The sequence below is a fragment of the Dendropsophus ebraccatus genome, chromosome 12 (genome assembly GCF_027789765.1).
Source record: "Dendropsophus ebraccatus isolate aDenEbr1 chromosome 12, aDenEbr1.pat, whole genome shotgun sequence".
Lineage (NCBI taxonomy): Eukaryota > Metazoa > Chordata > Amphibia > Anura > Hylidae > Dendropsophus > Dendropsophus ebraccatus.
In genome coordinates, this window is record NC_091465.1 from 55,865,637 (window position 1) to 55,887,928 (window position 22,292).

Below are 22,292 nucleotides of genomic sequence, written 5' to 3' on the forward strand. Positions count from 1 at the left end.
TTTACAGAGAGCAGTCAGAATCCGGATGAACGACATGACCTGTGTGGCGTACCTAAACAGGGAGGTACCAGATCCCCTTCTCTCCTCAGGGAAGTAGAGAAGATTTTTCTGTTGGGCAGAAACCAGAATAACCAGACTCTCTGCGATTCATATTAGGGGTGTCGACAATATATTGGCGGATTGATTGAGTTGAGGCCTGACATTACCGGGGGAATGGTCTCTCTCAAGGAGAGTGTTCATTCAGTTAACCCAGAGGTGGGGGCTTCCTCAGAGAGACCTCATGGCATCAGCAAGCAATGCCAAACTGAGGAATTTCTGTTCCCTTTACAGGGCAGACAATCCCACGGTAGTGGACTCAATGACAATACCATGGACATACCAGCTGGCGTATATCTTTCCTCCCATAGCCATGATTCCCAGAGTTTGACAAAGATCAGTCTAGATCAGTCGTCAGTAATAATAATAACTCCCTTCTGGCCGAAGGGGTCATGGTTCACCCTGCCCATGAATATGAGCAGAGGGGAATTTTGGAGGTTACCTCTGCATCCGGATCTAATATTCCAGGGTCAACATCTGTGCAGGAATCTTTCCAGCCTCAGCTTCACAGCTTGGAGACTGAGAGGACCTTATTAGACTCTAGTTTTTCTGAGAAGGTATAGTATACCCTTTCTCACGCTCGTAGTAGCACTACAAATAAATCTTATGCACGTATTTGGAAGATTTTCAAGATTGGTGTGCGAGCAGGAGTATTGATGGACTTAAACCTTCTACTCCACAGTCATTGGAGTTTTTACAGGAAGGCTTCTATAAAGGATTAAAACCTAGTTCCATCAAGGTGCACATAGCAGCCCTCTCTGCACACCTAAACTCGCGTTTCTTTCAGATCTTGGAGGTAAAGAATTTTGTTAAGGCTAGACTAGGCCTAACCTGGTAAAGCAGGTAGACCCATGGGACTTATCATTTGTGTTGAGACGCCTGTGTCTTCCTCCCTTTAAGCCTTGGGAGGAAGTAGACTTCAAGTTAACATTGAAAGTTTCTCTTTTACTAGCCATTACCTCTGCTAAGAGAGTTGGAGAACTTCAAGCCCTTGACTCCGCACTTCCATACGTGATTTTTTTCCCAAGACAAGGTTATCCTTGGGTTCCTTCCAGGATTCCTGCCTATGGTGGCTTCATTTGCCAACATCAACCAGCCAATAGTATTGCCTGTATTTTCTCCTACTGGATCATCTAAAGAAGACTTGGATCTTTCTTTATTGGACGTATCCAGAGCTATCAAGATCTATCTACATAGAGTAGGTGATTTTCGTAAAGACGAGAATTTCTTTATCCCTTTCGCAGGAAAAAAAAGGGGAGAAAGGCTTCAAAACCTTCAATATTCAGATGGATCTGTGACTCCATTGCCTTATGTTACTCCTCTGCTGATCTGGATCCACCAGAATTTACCAGGGCTCACTCTACTAGAGCTGTGGTCTCCACTTGGGCAGAGTGTGCCGCTGTGCCACTTGAGGACATATGCCAGGCAACTACCTGGTCTTTGACTACCTTTGTGAGATATTTCAGGCTGGATACTTCTTTCTTGTCAAGAACAACCTTTGCAAGATCTGTTCTTAATGCGGACGTAATAAATAACCCGCCCATTGGGGATAATGCTTGCTAATTCCCCATATGTTGTGATGCCAATGGGACGTAAGGGAAGCTAAAATTATTATGTTAATTTGTTTTCCCTAAGACCCATTGGCATCACAAGACTCCCTCCCTGTGTTTTATGTTTCTTTATAATTAGACTGAGGTCTAGGGGGAGGTGGAGCCTATTTATACCTCATGGAGGAGGGGATTAAAATTTAATTGTTATTTTTTCATTAAATATTCCTTCGTCCCAGGGGCTCGCAGGGGCGAATTTACCCCATATGTTGTGATGCCAATGGGTCTTAGGGAAAACAAATTAACATAATAATTTTAGCTTTCAAGTGCTCTTGGTGTCCCCAACCTCTGTGAAAATTGAGGGGAAAACCCACCTGGGCCCACACTTCACACTGCAAGAAAGTGTCTGCTGCCTGTCCTTCACCATGAAAAACACATATATCCTTTTCATGTTATGTTTGGTTTGGGTGGTGGTGAGGACACAAGAAGTAGCCATTACACAAAATCAAGGACTTACTACTTTCTGGTATAATTCATCAAGGGCCCAAGTGGCAACTTTCAAATTTGAATTCTGTGATGTGGCTCCCTGTGATAGTGATGGCCATGGTAGAGGAGATCCATAGGAGGCATTTGAGTGGGAGTCACTTAAGTCTTCTCACCGAATATGTGACAGGGAAATATAATATATATGTGTTACTGATGATTATTGGGGAGAGAGCTGTAGGATGGAACTCTAACATACATAGTAAATAAGGTTGAAAGAAGACAAGAGTCCATCAGGTTCAACCTAGGGAAACCCTACTGTGTTGATCCAGGGAAGGCAAAACCCCCCCATGAGGCAGACGACAACCGCCCCACCACAGGGAGAAAACTCCCTCCCGACTCCAATGGCAACCAGAATAATCCCTGGATCAACGTATCACCGGAAATCTAATGTCCATAACTTGTGATATTATATTGTTCAAGAAAAGCATCCAGGCCTCCCTTGAACTTATTTAATGAATCGGCCATGACAACATCATGTGGCAGAGAGTTCCACAGTCTTACCGCTCGTACAGTAAAGAACCCGCGTCGATGCTGATGATAAAACCTTCTTTCCTCTAGACGTAGAGGATGCCCCCTAGTCATGGTTACAGACCTAGGAGTAAAAAGACCACTACAAAGACCTCTGTACTGTCCATTCATATATTTGTACATTGTGATCAGATCGCCCCTAAGACGTCTTTTTTCTAGCGTAAATAACCCCAAGCTTGATAACCTGTCCTGGTATTGTAACCCACCCATTCCCTTAATGACCTTTGCTGCCCTCCTCTGCACCTGCTCTAGTTCCGCTGTGTCCTTCTTATATACCGGTGCCCAAAACTGTACACAGTATTCCATGTGTGGTCTGACCAGTGATTTATAAAGAGGCAAAACTATGTTCTCATCTTTAGCATCTATACCTCTTTTGATGCATCCCATTATTTTATTAGCCTTGGCAGCTGCTGCCTGGCACTGATCACTAAAGTTGAGTTTACAATCCACCAATACCCCCAGGTCCTTTTCGGAAGTAGTTTTACCCAGTGTTTTATTATTTAGCACATAACTGTACTTATTATTTCTATGGCCCAAGTGCATAACCTTACATTTATCCACATTAAACTTCATTTGCCATTTCCCTCATAAATCCATGCTGGTGCTGCGTCATAAGATTATTTTCATTAAGATACACCAGTATAGCATCTCTTACAAACCCCTCAAATACTTTACCTACTATAGATGTTAGACTTACGGGCCTGTAGTTTCCAGGATCACTCTTTGACTCTATCCCACTCTTTGGCTATCCTTCTTTCTGTTGCTATTTTTGCTTCTTTTATTTGCTTTTTACACATTCTATTCTTCTGTCTATAGTTGCTCAATGCTTCCCCACTACCTTCTTGTTTTAGTAGTCTGAATGCTTGTTTCTTATCATTTATTGCACCCCTTACAGCTGAAGTTAACCACATTGGATTTTTCTTATTTCTACTACTTTTATTCCCATATGGTATGTGTCGTTCACACGATTTACCCAGGATGCTCTTAAATATGTCCCATTTCTTTTGTGTACTTTTATTTCCGAAGGCATTGTCCCAGTCAATGTTCCCAAGGTCCTCTCTTAGTTTTTGGAAATTAGCCTTCCTGAAATTTAATGTTTTTGTAGCCCCTCTACTAATCATTTTATTGAAGCATAATTGAAAACTTACTATGTTATGGTCACTATTACCTAGGTGACCCCCCACCTTTATTTTTGATATTCTGTCTGGCCTATTGGTTAAGATTAGGTCCAGGAGTGCCCCCCCTCTTCTTGGTTCCTGTACTAGTTGGGAAAGGTAATTATCTTTTACTATTTCCAAAAACCTGCTTTCCTTCCTGGAGCTGCAGGTTTCTGCTTTCCAGTTTATGTTTGGGTAGTTAAAGTCCCCCATAATAATGACTTCCCCCTGCTTCGCTGCCGCATCTATTTGTCTTATAAGAAGATTTTCTGACTCTTCCACTATACTTGGAGGTTTATAACTCACTCCTATAAGAATTTTATTATTCTTCGTCCCTCCCCTTATTTCTACCCAAAGAGATTCCACATTATCATCACTTATATCCTCTCGCAGAATGGGCTTAAGGCATGATTTAACATATAGACAGACCCCTCCCCCTTTCTTTTTTTTACGGTCATTTCTGAATAGACTATAATCCTGGATATTAACAGCACAGTCATAACTCTCATCCAGCCAGGTCTCGCTTATCCCCACTATATCATATTTCTCTTCAACCATTATGAGTTCTAATTCCTCAGCTTTATTAGTGAGGCTTCGAGCATTAGTATACATACATTTAATATATTTGTCCATATTCCCTTTCCTCTTGTCACTAGTGACTGTTCTAACCCCTCCCGCCGCTCCACCCCCAGTTCAATAATCTAGGCCCAGCTCTTCATCTACTCTGTCTTCACTTACTATATTGTAGTTGCCCTCCCCCCCGGTCACTAGTTTAAACACTCCTCCAACCTCTTAGCCATCTTCTCCCCCAGCACGGCTGCACCCTCCCCATTGAGATGCAGCCCGTCCCTACCGTAGAGCCTGTAACCGACCGAGAAGTCGGCCCAGTTCTCCATGAACCCAAACCCCTCTATCCTACACCAGCTCTTCAGCCACTTATTTACCTCCCTAATCTCCCGCTGTCTCTCAGGTGTGGCTCGTGGTACAGGTAATATTCCGGAGAATATCACTTTGGAGGTCCTAGTTTTAAGCCTCCTGCCTAAGTCCCTGAAATCGTTTTTAAGGACCCGCCACCTACCTCTAACTTTATCATTGGTGCCAATGTGCACCATGACTGCTGGGTCATCGCCAGCCCCTCCCAGTAATCTGTCAGCCCGATGTGATGAACTTGAGCGCCAGGAAGGCAACACATCCCGGTCATTGTGACAGATTGCCCTGTCTGTCCCCCTAATAATTGAGTCCCCCACTACCAGTACCTGCCTGGCCTGCCCTGAACTCCTGTTTCCCACCTTACTGGAGCAGACACCCCCCTGGCTTTCAGAGGCAGTGTCCTGCTGCAGCAATGCCACCCCTAAATCAACATCCCCCTCATCCGCCAATTTGGCAAACTTGTTGGGGTGTGCCAGATCAGGACTGGCCTCCCTCACACTCTTCCCTCTAACCCGTTTTCTAACTGTGACCCAACTAGCTGCCTCTTCCTCCTGTACCTCCATGCTATCACTCTCTCTCCCATCTACCCCTTGGAGCGCTTGCTCAGTGAGCAGCAGACCCCTTTCCAGTTTGCCAATGTATCTCAATCATCGCAGCTGCGCATTTAGATCCAGGATCCGGGCTTTCAAACCAGCAACATGCACACATCTCCCACAATGGTATGCACCCTCGATCGGTTGATCAAGGATTGCATACATCGCACAAGATGTACATTGGGCCGCATTGTCAAACATGGCCGGTTGCTGAGGGCGTGCCGACGGCGTCCTTAGCAGCCGGTCTGCTGTTTGTGCGCTGCGGCGCTTTTTACCTTTAGTCCATTTCTGGTTTTATGTTCTTTGTTTATGTCTTCTGTGATCCGCTCCAGGTTTTTCAGTTCTCCCTGCACTTTCTTTCTGTGACTCATTTACTGATTGTTTCTGTTGTTAGACCTGACACCTAGCCAGTTAGCTGTCAGCACCTAGCTTCCTGTTCACTATAAATCCCAGCCCCTTGCCTCACTCCAATGCCTGTGATAGAGCATTCTGCCTTGATCTCGCTATTCCTTGACCATATTTGTTTAGTGATTCTGACCTTTGGATTTGTGACCTCAACTTCGCTTTAGGATTACGATTTTGTACCTTCTGCTGCCCGATTGTTGCTGACTCTGACCGTCGACCATTCCATTTTTATGTGAGTCTTGTCTTGTCTTGTTTCGTGTTTTCACTTGTAACAGCATAGGGAACGCCGCCCAGTTGTCCGCAGCTGTTTAGAGCTGTCGCGGCAAGCAGGTAGGGCCAGCTGGGGCGGGTGCCAGTTGCAGGGCCGCACTCGTCTGTGTCCTCCCAAATCCCTACCTGACACTCCCTGAATCTAAAGTCCCAGAATATTAAAGTCCCACACTTGAGACAAAAACACACTTCAGATCAAAAACTTGCACGCTCCAAAACTCGCTTACAAATACAATATTAAAGCACTTAGCTTGCAGAGATAGCTGTTTCTGGCTCCTGTGTTGGAAGGGACTGGCAGGCTTCACACAGATGTAATTTATCAACTCTTAATTAGCATTCAATCCCCCTGACCATGCACCTGTGTAATATGGCTAGAGATCAAACGTATCCAATCATGTTTTGTCAAATATACTCGTGTGACTTAATAACCACACCTTTGTCATCTCATATAAAAAGAAAGTGAAACTCTTATTAAAAAGCAGAAGTTGTGTGCACACATCTGTGTCCTGTCGCCATGTGTTCTGTATTGGGGCTTCTAATACGGGCTATGCGGGCACATACTAGTTATAATTAGAACAGAGACAGTTAATTGATGCAAGGTGACTAAAAATAGACTCATCACCTTGACATTGGCTACTGCTGGGCCTTAACTGGCATCCATGTTGACTACTGCTGGGCCTTAACTGGCATCCATGTTGACTACTAGTGTGCCTGCCCTTGCATCCTTGTTTCTGGGCCTTAACTGGCATCCATGTTGACTACTGCTAGGCCTTAACTGACATCCATGTTGACTACTGCTGGGCCTTAACTGACATCCATGTTGACTACTGCTGGGCCTTAACTGACATCCATGTTGACTACTGCTGGGCCTTAACTGACATCCATGTTGACTACTGCTGGGCCTTAACTGACATCCATGTTTACTACTGCTGGGCCTGCCCTTGCATCCTTGATGCTGGGGCTTAACTGGCATCCATGTTGACTACTGGTGTGCCTGCCCTTGCATCCTTGTCGCTGGGCCTTAACTGGCATCCATGTTGATTACTGCTGGGCCTTAACTGGCATCCATGTTGACTACTGCTGGGCCTTAACTGACATCCATGTTGACTACTGCTGGGCCTTAACTGGCATCCATGTTTACTACTGCTGGGCCTTAACTGGCATCCATGTTGACTACTGGTGTGCCTGCCCTTGCATCCTTGTTGCTGGGCCTTAACTGGCATCCATGTGGACTACTGCTGGGCCTTAACTGGCATCCATGTTGACTACTGCTGGGCCTTAACTGGCATCCATGTTGACTACTTGTTTTGGACAACACAGATTACTGGGTGTTCACTCTCCTGGACCCTTGGTAGAAATCAAACTTTTCCACTGTCATCCCTGCCGAGAAACGCAGTATGAGAGTGAATCAATATCAACAGGCCCTGGTGCAGAAGCTGAAAATGACACCACTGACATCTGACACCACTAGCGCCAGAGGACGTAGTTCTGTGGGCCAAAGGGCGGGGGAGAGGAGCGGTGGAGCAGGCACCTTGTCAAGGGGCAGGGGAACACTCTCCAAGGCCTTTGACAGTATCATGGCACCCCAGCAAGACTATGTCAACCGTACCCAGTCTAGACAGAGTAGGGGGGAATCCTTCAGGAAGATGGTGAGGGAGTACCGTGCGGACCATACCACCGTCCTTCCCACTCACTCTGCTACCTACAACTACTGGGTTTCAAAGCTGGATACGTGACCCCAACTGGCGCTTTATGCCTTGGAGGTGCTGGCCTGCCCTGCCGCTAGCGTGTTGTCAGAGCGGGTCTTCAGTGCAGCTGGTGCCATCATCACTGATAAGCGCACCCGCCTGTCCACTGACAGCACTGAAAGGGTGACATTTATAAAAATGAACAAAGCCTGGATTTCACTTGAATTCAACTGTCCACCCGGGGAAAGCTGCTAAACATGAAGATTCTTGGTATCTCCTATCCTCCTCCTCCTCTTCCTACAATTATCATCCAATTGCCAAGTCTTCTTCCGCCATGCAGGGTCTGGCCTTATTATTGGGAGGCTCAATTGCTTCCTCACTCACTTCTAATGGTTCTCAGTGTCCACACTGCCATGCTCTGACGTCACACTACGTCTTCGGAGGAGCAGGACTGGTTGCCGGGGGCCGCCGATCGCGCCCACACCAACCAGCCAGCTATTTTTTTTTTTTTTTGTCTAGCCGTGTCCGGGGCCTCACAACCCCCGGTCGAGAGGCATCAAGTGTACTCCTGATGGTGAGTGGTGACTGACAGCAGGCCTAGCCAGTTAGCTGTCAGCACCCGGGTTCATGTCCACTACATATCCCAGCCCATGCACTCACTCCAATTTTTGGGTGGGATCACTTGATTCCTCGCTCACTTGTAATGGTTCTCTGTGTCCTCACTGCCATGCATTGTGTGGCCTAGTTTTGAGGAGCCTCACCAGCTTCCTCACTCACTTGTAATGGTTCTCTGTGTGTTCAAGGCCCTGCAGTGTCTGGCCTAGTTTTGGGAAGCCTCACTTGCTTTCTCACTCACTTGTAATGGTTCTCTGTGTGTTCAAGGCCCTGCACTGTCTGGCCTAGTTTTGGGGAGCCTCACTAGCTTCCTCACTAACTTGTAATGGTTCTCTGTGTGCTCAATGCCATGCTGCTACTGGCCTAATTTTTGGGAGGCTCACTTGCTTCCTCACTGACTTGTAATGGTTCTCTGGGTGCTCAATGCCTTGCTGCTTCTGGCCTAATTTTTGGGAGGCTCACTTGCTTCCTAACTGACTTGTAATGGTTCTCTGGGTGCTCAATGCCATGCTGCTTCTGGTCTAATTTTTGGACGGCTCACTTGCTCCCTCACTGACTTGTAATGGTTATCTGTGTGTTCAAAGCCCTGCTGTGTCTGGCCTAATTTTTGGGAGGCTCACTTGCTTCCTCACTCACTTGTAATTATTCTCTGTGTCCTCAATGCCATGCTGTGTCTGGCCTAATTTTTCTGAGGCTCACTTGTTTCCTCACTTGTAATGGTTCTCTGGGTGCTCAATGCCATGCTGCTTCTGCCCTAATTTTTGGAAGGCTCACGTGCTTCCTCACTCACTTTTAATGATTCTCTGTGTGTTCAATGCCATGCTAGGTCTAGTATAATTTTTGGAAGGCTAACTGGCTACCGCTTCTACCTTGTTCACTCTATTCTCACCGCCATGCTGTGTCAGGCTGAATTTTTGGGTGGTTCATGATATGCTACCTCTGTTTTAATGGTTCCCTGTGTTCTCACTGCCATGCTGTGTCAGGCTGAGTTTTTGATTGGTCCATATGCCTACCTCTGTTTTAACCAGGCTGTTGCACAGAATTAGGCATAAAGATGCCATTAAGCAGCCTCATAGGCATGCATACATGCTGCCACTGCTGTTTCCTGTCCATTTCCGTTGTGTTTCCATCAATTTCTGAGGTTTTCACACGACCTTCCCTCTACCGAACCTGAGTCCCCTCAAAAAATGCTTGAGTCTCCAATTGTCTTCAATGGGGTTCGTTACTCGAAACGAGCACTCGAGTATCGGGAGATATTCGTTTCGAGTAACGAGCACCCAAGCATTTTAGTACTCGCTCATCACTAATCGCCTCTTCCACTTTTCTGGGACTAGGGGATGCATTCCCTTTTTTTTTTTTTTAATTCCTGAAGCCCATGAATACTATGACGGGGGAAAGATGACTGCTGGATGTCTTCCATCCAGGTTTAGATTGTGTTGCAAAGGTGATGCAGCCTCCCCCCCTTTTGCTGGCTTAACTTGTGGATAGCCCTTGTGACGAATATGCTGCATATCTTTTATTAGTGGAGCCTCCTTACCTAAACTACCTTTTGTTTGCACCCTTTTACTCCACAGACATTAAGACTGTTAAAGTGCATAACCATGAATTTTTAATGCCTTTCTCTGTAACGTGCGATACAGAGGACCATCTTTGGATCCATCTACCTGGGGTTCTGGAAGCAGCACTTCAGAGAAGATATGCAATGAATTGTCAAGTGTCTATCTGATTAACTTGGATGGCGATTTATACTTTCATATTGAATGACAATTTGCTTACCATACTAAGCAATTACTACTACCACTATATAAATGTGGGAAAAGTCGGTGTAAGTGCTGTAAATGCATTACACACAACATCAAATACATTCAGATTAAGGGGGAGGATCATCCCTTCTTTTTTAAGAACAGACTTACATGTGCCTCCAGCTACATTATATATATATTGTAGGGATCTTCCCGGGGGATGGTGTGTTTGGACACAGTTCAGCAGCAGACTTGGACTTATAAAAACAGCTTGGCGTTTATTTGCAGCATAAACAGTCCATCACAACAGAAATATAACAACACCGTGCTTTTAAGAACAAAACAAAATGGTCCTGCCCGTCTGGGCACTTACTAACATACAGGTCACCTATCTGACACTTCGATAAGTGGTTTTCGCAGGGTGTGAATAAGTCCCAGCAGCGGCTGTATTCCCAGCTCCCAGCAAACACAGCACCCAGGCTGTTCACTCCTCCCTGAGAGCTAACACTCTGCACACTGTGAGAGCTTTTACCCTCGTGAAGGCTCATCAGGGCACACCTGGCCGCAACACCCAAACTGGATCGGGGGGAAGGGAATGGCAGGTCCCACTACCAACCTACCCGCCATTCCAGTAAATCCAGGCCCAGAAAATGGAAACAACAACTCAGCAGCATAATACTGCTGAGTAACAGATCTCTCCTGGATTTACCATCTCACCATATGCAGTAGCCTGGGTGAGATGTACCTCCCATCGAACACTTTTCCAGTGACATGTCTACATATCCCCCCCCCTCTTTTTTAGACCGGAGGGCTGAGCGTTTTGTCCCCACAGACAGTGTACACTTGATAGGGCGTCAGCATTTTCCAGTAACTTTCCTGGCCTGTGTTCCACCGTAAAATTGAAGTTTTGTAGCGACAGAAACCATCTAGTCACCCTTGCGTTTTTTTCCTTGTTTAATTTCATCCATGTTAGGGGGGCATGGTCTGTCACTAACTTGAATTTTCTACCTAGCAAGTAATACCTCAGGGATTCTAGGGCCCACTTCACTGCCAGACAATCTCGCTCAACAATGGCGTAGTTTTTCTCGGCCGGGGATAGCTTTCTGCTCAAGTACATCACTGGGTGCTCCTCGCCATTCACGACCTGTGAGAGGACGGCACCTAACCCTGTGTTAGAGGCATCTGTCTATACTAGAAACTCTCGCCTAAAGTCAGGGGTAACTAGTACCGGTTGTTGGCACAAGGCAGACTTAAGGCTTTGAAAAGCCTTCTCGGCCTCTGGAGTCCATGTCACCATTGCGGACTTCGCACCCTTTGTCAGGTCAGTTAGTGGGGCTGCAACTGAGGCGAAATTCGGCACAAACCTTCGGAAATAGCCCATAATACCCAGGAAAGCTCTGACCTGTTTTGGCCTCCTCTAAGGCTAGTGCACATTTCTCTGCATTGATGGTTAACCCCGCATCGCTTATGGCATCTAATATAGCCTGTACTTTACAGAGGTGACTTTCCCAATCAGGGCTAAAAATGACCACATCATCGAAGTAGGCAGCAGAGTAATCACGATGTGGTCGCAGAATCAAGTCCATCAACCTCTGAAAAGTGGCAGGGTCTCCATGTAACCCGAACGACATTACTACATACTGGAAGAGCCCATCAGGGGTGGAGAATGCAGTCTTCTCTTTAGCCTCAGGAGTGAGGGGGATCTGCCAGTAGCCCTTAGTGAGATCGAGGGTGGTTATGTACCTGGCATTACCCATCCTTTCTATTAATATGATACTTAGTATAGGAAAAAAGTCCAAGTGCACTCACCAGCATGGTAGAAAGACGCTTGCTTTATTCGTTCTTTGTGATCATATCAGCATGGTGCAGGTAAAGGGGGAGAGGGACGCCAACACCTTCCACTAGAGATGACAGCTGTTTCACGCCTCCTAATCGGCGCTTCTTCAGATCCCGCCCCTTCAGTCACGTCACTTCATATAGTCACATGACGTGACGTGTTGAAAACGTGGGCGTTGCAATGTGTATTAAAAACATCAAAATATTACTTATATACGATGTGGCAGCTGCAAATGGTGCCCCAATATACAACAATGTAAAACAGTAAATTTAGGTGGTTATATCTGCGATATTTCTGATATGATATGTTGCAAAACGAAATTTGTAGTGTATGCCCTGATGTGTACCTGCGGCTTCTTCTACATAGGGAAGACCATCCGCCCTATGAACAAACGGTTTAGCGAACACATCAGGTCACTCCGCACAGGACAGGGGGCTCCACGCTTAATAGAACACATGGATCAAAAACATGAAAACAATATAAGATATCTCAAATTCATGGAACTAAAACGAATGCATTACAAAGGAAATGGAGATGCCAATCGGCAGTTACTCCAATGTGAATCACGCCTAATACTCGCCACAAACGCACAGGGTCATATGGGTCTGAATGACCGTACTGACCTAAGTATGTTCCTGTGAATACTTATCTTTGATTTATTTTTCGTATATAAGTAATATTTTGATGTTTTTAATACACATTGTAACGCCCACGTTTTCAACACATCACGTCATGTGACTATATGAAGTGACGTGACTGAAAGGGCGGGATCTGAAGAAGTGCCGATTAGGAGGCCTGAAACAGCTGTCATCTCTAGTGGAAGGTGTTGGCGTCCCTCTCCCCCTTTACCTGCACCATGCTGATATGATCACAAAGAACGAATAAAGCAAGCATCTTTCTACCATGCTGGTGAGTGCACTTGGACTTTTTTCCTATACTAAGTATCATATTAATAGAAAGGATGGGTAATGCCAGGTACATAACCACCCTCGATCTCACTAAGGGCTACTGGCAGATCCCCCTCACTCCTGAGGCTAAAGAGAAGACTATACTAAGTATCATATGAATAGCCACTAAGCTTTATCCGATTGTTGCACCACCGTTGGTAATAGCCTGATAAAGAGCATAGCTACATGCACGCAGCTGGAGCTTTGGTATTGTAAAAGGAGCTTTGGTAGTGCCGACTCTCTCTATCTAAACACTGACTCTGATCCTTTCTATTAACTCATTTACCCTGGGCATGGGGTAAGCATCGAACTTGGAGATCTCATTTAATTTTCTAAAATCATTACAGAACCTCCAAGTTCCATTGGACTTTGGGATTAGCACAATCGGGCTAGACCACTCGCTCTGGGACACCTCAATGACTCCTAGGTCAAGCATACGTTTTACCTCGGATGATACCGCCTCCCTCCGTGCTTCTGATATCCTATAGGGCTTGAGGTTTACTCTGCTTCTAGGCTCAGTTTCAATATGATGACGAATGAGATGCGTACGCCCTGGGAGGTCAGAAAACTTGTCCCTGTTTTTCTGCAAGAACTCCTTAGCTTCCTGCTTCTGTGACACTGATAGGGTGTCACCAGTCTTGACCGGAGGGATTGGTTGTGACAAATGATTAACAGGGTTTGTCGCTACCAAGAATTCCCTGTCTTTCCAGGGCTTGATCAAGTTTATGTGATAAACTTGGAAAGGCTTCCTTCTACCGGGTTGGTGTACCTTGTAGTTGACCTCACTGATCTTCTCTACAATTTCGTAGGGACCTTGCCACTTTGCTAAGAATTTACTTTCTACCGTGGGAACAAGTATGAGTACCCGGTCACCTGGACTGAATGTCCTGATTCTTGCAGAACGATTGTAAATTCTGCTTTGGCCCTCTTGCGCCCTCTGGAGGTGTTCCTTTACTAGGGGCATTACAGTGGCTATACGGTCCTGCATCTGTGCTACATGTTCTATAACACTCTTGTATGGGGTGGACTCGCTTTCCCATGTCTCTTTCGCTATATCCAGCAAACCCCTCGGGTGACGACCATAGACTAACTCGAAGGGAAAGAACCCTGTGGATGCTTGGGGCACTTCCCTAATAGCAAACATCAGGTAAGGTAGCAAGTGATCCCAATCCCGACCATCTTTTTCCACCACTTTCTTCAACATATGTTTCAGTGTTTTGTTAAACCTCTCCACTAACCCATCTGTCTGTGGATGATATACAGAGGTGTGAAATGTAGGTGTGTGTGCGTAGGTGTGAAATTTTATTTGAAATGTAGGTGTGTGTGCGTAGGTGTGAAATTTTAAACAGTTTGCACAAGTCCTTCATTACTTTGGACATAAATGGTGTACCTTGGTCCGTCAAGATTTCTTTGGGGATCCCCACCCTGGAAAACATATAAAACAATTCACGCGCAATTGTTTTAGATGCAGTGTTTCTTAGGGGTACAGCCTCAGGATAGCGGGTCGCGTAATCTAAGACAACTAGAATATACTGGTGACCCCTAGCTGACTTTACAATGGGACCCACCAAGTCCATTGCGATCTGGTTAAAAGGTACCTCTATGATGGGGAGCGAGACCAAAGGACTGCGAAAATGCGATACTGGAGCGCTAAGCTGACAAGTGGGGCACGACTCACAGTATGTTTTTATGTCATTGTAAATCGCAGGCCAATAAAACCTCTGGAGGACTCTCTCCTGCGTTTTATCCGTCCCCAAGTGGCCCCCAAGGACATGATTATGGGCCATGTCAAGTACCTGACGCCGGTACGACTTAGGCACCAGAAGCTGTTCCACCACCTCGTCATTAATCTTAGTGACTCTATAGAAGAGATTGTTAGTCACAGAAAAATGTGGAAATCTTTTTTCAGCATCTTGTTCCTGAGGTACCCCATTCATAACAGCAACCTGCTCTCTCGCATTTTTGAGAGTGGGGTCCTGCAACTGTGCAGTACCAAAATTATTCCTAGACACCTCTAAGTCTGGAACATTCTGGTCAGTGGGAGGAGCCTCTTCCTCACCAGCCAGGACCTGCAAAGGAAAAGCATCATTTGCATCCTGTACAGTGTTATCATTTACAGTGGGTAATGCATTAGACTTAGGGGTATCCTCACTCCTTACAGGGGATTTTCTTTTTCCCCATAGAGCCCAGAACAATGGAAAATCACGCCCCAATATCACATTATGCATGAGGTTTTTAACCACACCCACTTCATATTGTACAGCGCCTAGTTCAGTCCCGACATTAGCCAGTATTATAGGGTAAACTTTTGTATCGCCATGTATGCATACCACGCTCATATGTCTTTCTGGCACAAAGTCCCCAGCCACCAGACTGGCATGCACCAAGGTGACAAGGCTTCCTGAGTCCAGCAACGCCTTAACAGGGAAGTCATTGACCGTAATGTTGCAGACTTGCGGTTCAGTCTCTAGTCTAGTGACTGCAACAAAAGACGGTTCCGCAAATAGCGACTGACGCCGTCTAGCGTCACACTCCATGGGCTCACTGGTAAGGGGGCAATGGGCAGACACATGTCCTGTCTCATGGCATCTCCAGCACTGGATAGGGCCTGGTCTCCTTGGCAGGGAGTCCTTTTTAGGGCCACTTAGCCACCTGGGACCATCACCAGTCTTTTGCCCTTGAGACACCTCCTGAGCGCTCTTCCCCCTATCAGCACCCCTCCACACTCCCCCAATAGATGGAAGTCTTTTACCAGCTGACGGCACAGATCTGGCACTCCGGGGAGGTGAAAGTGCTGCAGGAACATCACGGAGGTAGTCCTCAGTCGCCTGGAACCTCTCCACAAGGTTGACAAGTTCTTCGGCACTCCTAGGTTCGCCTTGTCCCACCCAGCGTTGTAGATCAGCAGGAAGTGCTCGGAGGTAGCGATCCATCACGACCCTCTCTAGGATCTGGGCAGGAGTAGAGGTGTCCGGCTCCAACCACTTTCTTGCCAAATGGATCAGGTCATACATCTGGGACCTCGCTGATTTGTCCAGACTGTAGCTCCAGTTGCGGACTCTCCGGGCACGGACAGCAGCGGTAACTCCTAGTCGGGCGAGTATCTCTGCTCTTAGCCGAGGATAGTCCTTGACCTCTTGCTCACTAAGGTCATAATAGGCCTTTTGAGGTTCGCCTGTTAAATAGGGCGCAATGACCTCTGCCCACTCAGTGGAGGGTAACTTTTCTCGCTCAGCCACACGCTCAAAGACAGTTAAGTAGGCCTCAATATCGTCATCAGCTGTCATCTTTTGCAGCACAGCTCTTCTCACAGACAAAGTCTCTGGAGCGGCTGCTGCCACTGGCTGTGGATTAGCACCTGCAGGCGCCTCTTGCTTTGCTATCAGGTGCTCAATGAGTTTCTGTTGTTGAGCCATCGCCTGTTCATGGCGCAGGTTAGAGGCTGTCAGAGCCTGTTCATGGCGCAGGTTAGCCTCTGTCAGAGCCTGTTGCTGTTGCAGACTCACTTGCATTAACTGCTTCATCATCTCCTCCATGTTGCTTGTCTGTTTTTGGAGTGAAGCAGCAGCCTTCACCCAGGACATAAGCAGCTGTAGCCAAGTTGATGCACACCGTTGCCCCTAGCAACCGTTTTGCCCGCTCCGCAGCACCAATTGTAGGGATCTTCCCGGGGGATGGTGTGTTTGGACACAGTTCAGCAGCAGACTTGGACTTATAAAAACAGCTTGGCGTTTATTTGCAGCATAAACAGTCCATCACAACAGAAATATAACAACACCGTGCTTTTAAGAACAAAACAAAACGAAAAGGTCCTGCCCGTCTGGGCACTTACTAACATACAGGTCACCTATCTGACACTTCGATAAGTGGGTTTCGCAGGTGTGAAGTCCCAGCAGCGGCTGTATTCCCAGCTCCCAGCAAACACAGCACCCAGGCTGTTCACTCTGTGAGAGCTTTTACCCTTGTGTAGGCTCATCAGGGCACACCTGGCCGCAACACCTAAACTGGATCGGGGGGAAGGGAATGGCAGGTCCCATTACCAACCTACCCGCCATTCCAGTAAATCCAGGCCCGGAAAATGGAAACAACAACTCAGCAGCATAATACTGCTGAGTGACAGATCTCTCCTGGATTTACCATCTCATCATATGCAGTGGCCTGGGTGAGATGTACCTCCCCTCAAACACTTTTCCAGTGACATGTCTACAATATGTTGGAGTGTCCATGTAATCTGCGCTATGTGGGACGAACTATTAATTCTATGAGACAATGATTAAACCAACATTGTTTCAATATTGTACATAATTTCACTAAGCATAGTGTTTCGAGACACTTCACTACCCACCACGATAGTAACCCTAATTTGCTTCATGTTACCCCTCTAGAATTTTTCCATAAAAATTCTTTTGACAACCTGTGTAAAAAAGAAATGTTTTGGATCTTTCGATTGGATACCCTGACCCCGGGAGGACTGAATGAAACGTTAGAGCAGGTATTTTAACCTCTAACTCTTAATTTTTTTTATGTTAACTTCCATTCTTTGTTATTATGCCTTATAGCTTTAAATTGTGCACATGTAAAAATAATTTTTTTATTGTTGTATTACTGTAATTTTGCATTGCAACATGTGTGTATTGGCTTGTGTATATATTTATTATGTATGCATGTACACATTTGTACATTTAGTGATCATTATTTATATTTTTATTTTTATTGTTTAACCCCTTAAGGACAGAGCCTGAAATGGCCTTAAGGACAGAGACAAATTTTATGAATATGACCTGTGTCACTTTAGTCATTAATAACTTCGGGATGCTTTTACCTATCTGGCTGATTCTGAGTTTGTTTTCTCGTGACATATTGTACTTCACATTTCTGGTAAAATGGAGTCGATACTCATAACGAATCTTTATGAAAAACACCAAAATAACGTGAAAAATTGTGAAAAAATGCATTTTTCCAACTTTGAAACCTTCCTGCTTATACAGAAAATGGTTATGCCACATAAATTATATATGAAATAGCATTAGCAACATGTCTACTTTATGGTGGCAGCATTTATTAAACTATATTTCATTTTTTTTAGACAATAGAAAGCTTAAATCATTAGCAGAAATTTTCCAAATTTTCTGTAAAATTTCAAAATCAGATATTTTCAGGGACCCGTTCAGGTTGAAAGTGTATTTGAGGGGCCTGTATGTTAGAAAGCCCCACAAAGCACCCCATTTCAGAAACTGCACCCCCCAAACTCTGCAAAAGCACATCCAGAAAGTGTTTTAACCCTTTAGGGGAGTCACAGAAATAAAAGCCACGTGTGTAAGAAATTTGAAAAATTTTTATTTTCTGTGCAGAGATTTTATTGTAATCCCCGCTGCCCCCCTTGTTAGATTCCTTATGGGGTGTCGTTTCCAGAATGGGGTCACTTGTGGGGGGTTTCTACTGTCCTGGCCGCACAGAGGCTTTGTAATTGCATCATGGCATCCTCTAATGGGAATGGCAGCCATACCTACTTAGCTGGGAAAAAGGGACAATTCTAATTTATTTGGGGGTATTAGGCCAATTATTAGTTTATAAGGTTGAAAATGACAGGTGTCCATCAAATTCAACCTGTGTTGATCCAGAGGAAGGCAAAAAACCCTCGTGAGGCAGACGACAGTAGCCTCATCACTGGGGAAAAATTCCTTCCCGACTCCATAATGGCAATCAGAATAATCCCTGGATCAACGTGACCCCTGAAATAGGAATAAGGGACAGAATTTAGATAATGTAGAACTCCAGTGACGTGTGGTGCGCCTTGGAGCGATCCTGTATGCAGAGGCCGGGGTGATCAGGACAGGCGTCACACTGGAAAATGGTGTCCTTCCTGATCCCCCTGTTACGCCACACTCTGTACTTCTTCTGGGGTCTCCTGTTTTCCAGTGTGGGGACGTCACCTGGAAAATGTTGTCCTGGTGCGATACGGGGTCCTTCATATCTAGAAGCGCTGGGTCCGCTCCATGGCTGCTAAATATTAGGGCTTTATTACGGCTTCTGATATTTTTGGATTGTGCCGCAAGCTACAGTAGCTCGAGCAGCGAGGGACCAGAAGAGGGGGGCGCTGGTATAAATGTTATCCCCGTACGGGTGGTGACCTTTATCCAGCAGTGGGAAGATCAGTTCCTGGACGATCTCCCCACTAACTCCGAGGATGGGGGGGGGCATCTGGGGGCTGGATTTGGGTGTCCCTTCCTTCATACACTGTAATGGTACATGTACACTGCGGAATGGCGAAGGATAACCCTTTGTGCATTCCGCAGCTGGCACCCGCCGGCGGACTGATGCAGGCGTGCGTCTCCGCTCGTGTCACACTCCATTCTATGCACGGGCGGATTCCGCCCTCTGTCCAAAGAATGAACGCTACGCTACCCCCAGACACGTCACTTGATGATGATGATGATGAGGATGAATGGAGGAAAGAAGGATCCCCCCATTCATTCTCACTGGCTGTTTCGGCGTTGGAGGCATTAATAGCGTATGCGTCCGACGCCGAAAACACCCTGGGGGCCATCTTTATACGGGGACTAGTATATGGGGTATGTAAATGTTTATTGTAGAACTTTATTTCATGTAGTGTAGTGTAATGTAGTGTTTTTTAAGTTTTTTTGACAGTAAGAAAATAATATCCCTACGCCAAGAAAGGAGCTGCTGATAAATGCCGCACTTACGTGCGGCACTTATCAGCAGACAGTGGTGGTAGGATATAGGGGGGAAAAACACTCCTACACCAAAAAGGAGGAGTTGCTGATCAGTGGCGCACTTACGTGCGATGCTGATTAGTACTCAGCGGCGTTAGGGCGCAAGTAAAAAAAAAAAGTAAAAAAAAATTGGGGGAGAAAAAAAAAAAAAATCTTTTTAACCCAAAGCAACTGATCAGTGAATTATATTCACTGATCAGCCACTAGGGGGCAGTAGAGAGAAGATTGCCGGAGATTACCGAGGCCCGCCGAAAACGAAGACCCGAGTTTTTCCGAAGATTTCCGACGCTGGACGAACGAACCCGGAAGCGACACGAAGAAGACGCGAGGACGGCGCGGACCGCAAATCTTCGCTCCGGACGGCCAGATCAGGTGAGTATGGTACACCTGCACCACACACACCTGTTCTGCACCTCTCAGCTACCTAGCTGAGGGGTGCAGAACTCGGCAACACTGTTTTTTACAGTATGATCGCCGTGATGGGCCGTCCGGTACTGGCCGGCCTATCACAGCGATCGTGGGGGTGGCATCGGCGCCATCTTTGGTGGGGACACTAATGGCGATTGGTGCTATCGCGGACAGCACCAATCGCCATTGCTTTCCGGGCCACCGGGTCACCGATGACCCGGAAAGCTGTTTTCAGCTGCTATATGCTGATCTGTATTGATCAGCATATAGCAGCGATCGTCGGCACGGGAGGGGTTAATCACCCCCCGTGCCGACGAGCAGAGATGGCCATCTTCCCCGACCGCTGTGTGTGAACACACAGCGATCGCTGAAACATCGGGCGTACCTATACGCCCGTTTGCGTTAAAGCCAACCCTGCGGGGGCGTATAGGTACGCCCGATGTCGTTAAGGGGTTAATATATGTTTGTAATAATTGGCACCTTACCGTATATATAGTGTAATTTTTACTCACGTAAATTCTCTTTCCTGTAGTCCGAAGCGGCAGCACATATATGGGGAGATTCTATCTTCCTGCAATGATAGGACAGATGGTAACAAGCAATTAAGGATTTAATGAGCCTGCCTATAAGAGCCTCTATAGCCCTAGCCTCCTTGTGTTATTACAACGACTTCTGAGTACTCCATTCAATATACCAATAAACTGACAGACTCCAGTATAATGCGAAATATATAAATCTTTTATTGGGAGGGTTTGCTTGTGCTGCCGCTTCGGACTACAGGAAAGAGAATTTACGTGAGTAAAAATTACACTTTCCCTTTACGTCCTAAGCGGCAGCACATATATGGGGATTTAGCAAGATCACAATAGGGAGGGTTTACAAAAATTTATGTCCTGGTTCTCAAGACCGCACTACCAAAAGACTGGTGTCCTGTTGATCTAATGTCCAATCTATAGTGTCTGGCAAAGGTATTCGATGATGTCCAGGAGGCGGTTCTACAGATCTGGTCGATGGGAATACAGTTCTTCTCTGCCCAGGAAGTTGACATTGCTCTGGTGGAATGAGCGTTGATGGCTTCAGGAACTTGCACTCCTACTTCCCCATAAGCCAACGTAATTGTTTCTCTTATCCATCGGGATAAGGTTGTTTTAGTGGCTCCGCTACCTTTGTTTTTCCCTGAAAAGGATACAAATAGGTTATCAGTCCTTCTAAAATCTTCAGTACGCTCTAAGTAGATTCTTAAGGCTCTACCTACATCTAGAGAGTGCAGTCTTAGTTCATCATCATTAGAAGGATCTGGCAAAAAAACTGGTAGCTCAATCTGCTGATTAATATTGGCGAATGATGGTACTTTAGGAGTGAAGGGTGGCAGAGTTCTTAGAATTACCCGATCCTGAAGAAAAATCAAGTATGGTTCAGTTGAACCCAGAGCCTGAATCTCGCTGACTCTTTTGGCTGATGTGATGGCCACCAGAAAACATACCTTGAGGGATAGAAATTTCAGACTTACTGAAGGTAAGGGTTCAAATGGTGGTTTACACAGTTGGTCTAAGACCAAGCCCAAGTTCCACTTAGGTGAAGGATTCGTGACAATTGGTCTGATGCGTTGTGTAGCTTTTATGAATCTTTGTATCAGGATCTCTTGAGATAATCTCCTTCCGAGAAGGGCAGATAAGGCAGACACATGAACTTTCATTGTGTTCGGGCTTAGTCCTTTGTCAAACCCATCCTGTAAAAACTGCAAAATCTGCTCCGTTGATGGTGCATTAGCTGGTATCCGAGTTCTGGCACACCAGGAGTCGAATGTTCTTTTAACTCTTAAATATGTTTTATTAGTAGACGGAGCTCTGGACTGTATGAGCGTATTTACAACCGCCTCTGAGAGACCTCTACCCCTTAATAGGGAGGCGTCAATTTCCATGCCGTTAGATGTAGTTCGCTCAGATTCCAGCACATTCTGTCGCCCTGAGACAGTAGGTGAGGTACTGTTGGTAACCTCCAGAAGTCCCCTTTGGACATCGTCATCAGGAGCGCAAACCATGTTCTCTTGGGCCAGTATGGTGCCACCATTATCATTAATACTTGATCCTGTTTTGTCTTTTGCAAGACTTTGGGGATCATGGGGATTGGGGGAAAGATGTACCCCAGTCTGAAAGTCCACCTGAACGATAGGGCATCCAACTTCCATGGCCTGTCTGCCTTGTACAGGGAGCAGAATCTGTGGACTTTCTTGTTCTCTGCTGTAGCCA

The 22,292-nt window shown here is 46.0% G+C and overlaps 1 protein-coding gene across 2 annotated transcripts in view; it reads left to right on the forward strand.

The window, feature by feature from the left end:
- TMEM25 (transmembrane protein 25) overlaps positions 1-22,292 on the forward strand; it is a 267,147-nt gene that overhangs the window by 30,339 nt on the left and 214,516 nt on the right. The window contains exons 1-2 of one of the 2 annotated variants that reach the window (XM_069947902.1): positions 6,018-6,034; positions 17,287-17,393. The gene's annotated coding sequence lies outside the window, so the exon portion shown is untranslated. Of the gene's footprint in view, positions 1-6,017; positions 6,035-17,286; positions 17,394-22,292 lie in introns of those variants that run through there. The other variant, XM_069947901.1, reaches the window with a different exon arrangement.